The 4,989-nt window shown below is 41.6% G+C and overlaps 1 pseudogene; it reads left to right on the forward strand.

Moving 5' to 3' along the window:
* Positions 1 to 1,254: 1,254 nt before the first annotated feature.
* LOC128109010 (40S ribosomal protein S6-like) lies at positions 1,255 to 1,767 on the forward strand (annotated as a pseudogene).
* The last annotated feature ends 3,222 nt before the right edge of the window (positions 1,768 to 4,989 follow it).

Below are 4,989 nucleotides of genomic sequence, written 5' to 3' on the forward strand. Positions count from 1 at the left end.
ATCTGTGGCCAAAGGATACCCTCCATGAAAAACAGATAAACAAATTTCAATGTTCTAAGATTGTCCACTTTTTCTTAGAAGAACACAATAACACTGCATAACAAGCAATACCAAACAGGTATATAAACAAACTCTTTAATCTATTCATGGGTCCATGGCCTAGGAACACAAACACATCAGGCACGATTACCTGTCTATGCTCCATACTCCAGGATGGGATGATGATTGCAAGCTTGGTGAGAAGATCCTAAGTGAGAGGGGGAATCAATGGCTGGGAGCTAAAGGCTCTCTGAGGACGCCTGTGTGAGGTGCCTGTGTAAGGAGTTAAAGACTGGAATTGTCACTAGAAGGACCTACTCCTGTGCTCTCCAAGAGGTTGGCTTCTCAGAGACAGGTGTCTTCTGCATTGCTGGATATCTTCCAGCACCCAGGGCTTCAAGCACAAGTTTTCAATGTCAAAATCACAGCTTTATCAATTTTCAGCTTGATTTCAGAATGCAAACTCCATTTTGTCCATATTCCACAAATATATTACCACAGTCATGGCACAAACCACACAGAGTCAAGGTAATAACATAAGCCTCCTCTCCCCTAGGGGGAGAACTTTCACGCCTCAGAAAACCAGAGGGAGAGAAGCTGTCATTGGGTGTCAGGTCTCACCCGACCTGTAGAACAGTCTTAAATAGGGGAATGAGGATTGAGAAAAAAAAAGATAGGAAAAACAGAGACATCAAAGAAAAGATGAAGACACAGAATAGGTTCAGGAGGGCTCTCAGTCAATACCACAGCAGCCCTGAGTTTATTTCTCACAGCGTTTTTATACCCAAAGCAAGGAGGGCAAAAGACTCCTCTCAAAAATACGATGGTTCAAAGAACAAACAAGCATAAATACCTCCTTAATTCTCAAGACATCTGGCAACCACGCCTTTGGCCATGCATCCTGTTATTCAGCCTTGAGGAGCAACCAACCAGGCCTTTGGCCATACATCCTGTTATCCAGCCTTGAGGAGTAACCAACCAGGCCTTTGGCCAAATATCCTGTTACCTAGCCTTAAAGAGCAAAGATGAGCTTGAATTCTCTGACCTTGAGTCAAGATGGAATCAAGCCAAAAGGTGGAGTCACTGTGGACTCCCACAATTGGGCCCATCTCCAGATGTGAAAAATGACTCTCAAAATATAAATGGCCATCTTTGCTCATCATATTTGATACAGGCCTATGTCCCGTCTAAGTAAAAGCATCCTTCACAGTCAAGATGAAGCTCAATATTTCCTTCCCTGCCTCTGGCTGTCAGAAACTCATTGAAGTAGACGATGAACACAAGCTTCCTACGTTCTATGAGAAGTACATGGACACAGAAGGAGCTGCTGATGCTCTGGGTGAAAAGTGGAAGGGTTATGTGGTCCAAATCAGTGGTGGTAATGACAAACAAGATTTTCCCATGAAGCAAGGCATTTTTACCCATGGTAAAGTGTGCCTGATGTTGAATAAGGGGCATTCTTATTGTAGACCAAGGAGAGCTGGATAGAGGAAGTGCTAGTCTGTTCACAGATGCATTGTGGATGCCAATCTGAGTGTTCTCAACTTGGTTCTTGCAAAGAGAGAGAGAGAGAGAGAGAGAGAGAGAGAGAGAGAGAGAGAGAGAGAGAGAAAGGATCGTATTCCTGGACTGACAGATAATACTGTGCCTTGTTGATTGGGACCTAAAAGAGCTAGCAGAATCTGAAAGCTTTTTAATCTCTCTAAAGAGACCATTTTCCTGCTGTAGAAATGACTCTACATGATTTCAGGTGATAATACAGTTTTGGGGTAACCATCTAAGTGGGCTGTAATTTCTCCCATTATAGATTACTACCAGGGCACAATTAACATGCACCATTTTAATCATGTTTAAGAGAATACTATGCTTTATGTCTTCATAATGGTGTGTAACAATCACTCTTACCTGACATGCCTTTTTCCCTCTTCCTAAACAGAAACCCAGCACCCACTAAGAACCCACCTTTCTTCCTGATACTTCTGTGGATATCACTGGTACAGCTACTCTGTGAAAGTAGAGTTATACAGTATATACCTCTGTCTGTGGTTAGCTGGTTTCCCTTGGAATAATGTTTTCATGCAACCCGTGGTACAGCACATAGCAGTATTTGCTTCCAGTTCAAGGCTGGACAACGTTCTACTGTGTATCAGGGCCACACTCTGTCTGCTCACCATACCACCGGTAGGTGGGGCTACTTCCAGCTTTGGGATATCATGAATGATGTTGCCAAAATTATGGTGTATAAATAGCTCCTTAAGACCCTTCTTTTGGTATACTAGGGTATACCCTGAAGTGGAATTTCTGTGGAACTTAGTAATTCTATTTCTGTTGTTTGAGAAATTACAACACTGTTTTCCTCAATGACTACACTGTTGGACATTCCCATAAGCAGAGCGTAAGTGTTACAATTTCTTTCCTTCTTTCCCAACACTTGTCATTCTTTCTGATTGGTTTTGTTTCAACAGCATCCAGCTCTGTGGGTACAAAGTGACATCTTATTTCAATTTTAACTTGCTTTTCCCTAGTGACTGTGATGGTCAGTATCTCTTCTTGTACTGGGCACTCGCATGTTTTCTTTGGCAAAATGCGTTGCCAAGCTCTTCATGCCCCTTTGTTAGTGATGCTGAGTTATAGGAGGTGTTTATATATTCTGGATTTCAAACCTATATCAGATGTATCACTTGCAAGTATTTCTCCCATTCACTCTGTTAAAACTATATTTTGACACATTAAAGATTTTAGTTTTTTTCCTTTTGCTGCATGTACATTTGGTGTCATTGAAAAAAATAAAATAGAAAACATAACTGTCAAATGAAATGTCATAAAACTTTATATTGTCTTCTAAGAGGTTGGCGATTTGGGGTCTTATGTTTAGGTATTTGATCCATTCTGAAGTGATTTTTATATATGATATGAGGGTTCAGTTTTATTTCTTTCCTCTGGATCTCCAGTTTGTCCAGCATCACATATAAATGTGCTTGTAACTGTGGCCACATGAAGAGTCTTACTTCACTTCGTGCATTTCTTCTTTTGAAATGATCCCACTCCCCGACTGCAGTTACCACCCAGCCCACCGGTCTCCCTTGCAGATGGACACTGCTGTGTGACGAAATCAAGTTAGCAATGTTGAAGTATGGTGTGAGCTTCCAGAAGGTTGATTACAGAATGCACTCTGTGAGAGTAAACCCTCTGACATTCACCTTCCTACTGCCCTCAGCCTGAGGCACGGCAATATTGAGCAAAGTGACAGGAGACCCTGGGGGTAATGAAACCACCGAGAGTCAAGTAAGAACCACATACCTGAAAACAACGTGAAGCTGTGATACTCACACAGTGTCTGTCGTCTTGAGACACACTTGCGGTTGGTGGACATAAAGCTCTTTCCATTTTTCACCACTCTCAAGCCCTTTCTGCCTGCTGGGCAACTGACCTACCAGTTGTGAATTCTCTAAAACGCACTTGTGGAAAACATGCAATTGCATGAATTCAGGCACAAGCATGCCTCAGTGAAACTGTCACTTGTCCGGTTCTCAGGATCACATGGCCTTGAAGAGTCCCTGCTCCTGTGCACTGTCCTTTCTTACGTCCATCTAGAGCCACAGGAAACCACCAGTCTCCTGTTTCTTAATCGCTGTGAGTTACAGAATTTTGCACAGAAAGATCACTCAGATCATTCACATCTGGCTCCCCTTGCTTCACATGAAGATTTTCACTTCTGTCTCTGACAAGGAAACCCAGGTTTGTTTCTCTCTAATACTGAGCTCTCCCATTTATTTCTTCCTGGTTTTTATTTGATTTGGTTTTCTGAGACTGTAGCCCAGGCTGGTCCGGAACATGATTCTCCTTCCTTTGGCTCCTGAGCACTGGGATTACATACAGTTCTGCACCACAAAACCCAGCTCCATTTGCAGCTCACAGATCACTTAAGTCCCAGGATAGCTACCCAAGGAGCCTAACTCACTTGCAGGTGACAGCATCATAGGCGGTGTCAAAAAGTTGCTCGTCTCTGAAATCCATAATTAACCTCTGGAGGATAGCATGGCTGTAATCTCACCTAGTGTGATACAGATATCCTGAACAGAGCAGAAAACACACTGAGCCCTTCCCCAGAAGAGAAATTCTTGAGAAAGTTTTGCTCTTCTTGATATCCATTCTACAACTTGATTATCATAATGTAAAATTCACAGTACTTAGTATAAGAAAATAAGTCAGTGTCTTATATAATAATAAAAAATATATGTGATATATGATAAAATAACAAGAAGAGAAAAACAAAGATATTTGCTTCATATATAGGTTATAGGTTGGAGATAAAGGTGTGTTTATAACAATATAAGGAGAGACACTCATGGCAGCTCTAATAGTTCTCGTTTCTACCAGTTGGCAGCAGATACTGGCAATTGCCTTTTTCTACTATTTCTCTGTAATTCTGAATGCTTTGGAGGAGCTCTTCAGCCAGAAGATGACTTAGATCTTTATTCATAAAGGGTCTGGCCCATCATAGTCCTCTCTGAATGGACTTGTAGTTTTCTACCTACCTTAATCTAGGGACAAGATAATAATAAGAGCCTCCCCCACCACAAAGTGATCATCATCTGAATGCCCAGACATGCTCTTCTTTGGCTCCTTTGTGAAGTGGCAGCCCTATTTCTCCTTGGTAACATGGATCCATCACCCCAGCTAGGACCATAATAACTTCTATGGACTTGAGATCTTTAAAGTGGCAGAATGATCTGGTCATTTCAACACTTAATTTAAAAGAATATGTTGAATTTCCTAGTAAGAGAATTCTTCTCTAGGAAACTAAAACCTGTATTTATCATAGATTTTTGCCATGAGAACAAACTAGGCAAAGTTTACTAAGGTAATTGAAGGTGATAGTGAGTAGGCCCCTTCTATTCCCAACCTGAACTCCTGAGCCTTGGCTGTAGGAGAAACAGTATCATACAT

The sequence above is a fragment of the Peromyscus californicus genome, unplaced genomic scaffold (genome assembly GCF_007827085.1).
Source record: "Peromyscus californicus insignis strain IS unplaced genomic scaffold, ASM782708v3 Scaffold_13__1_contigs__length_99412109, whole genome shotgun sequence".
In the NCBI taxonomy this organism is placed as follows: Eukaryota; Metazoa; Chordata; class Mammalia; order Rodentia; family Cricetidae; genus Peromyscus; species Peromyscus californicus.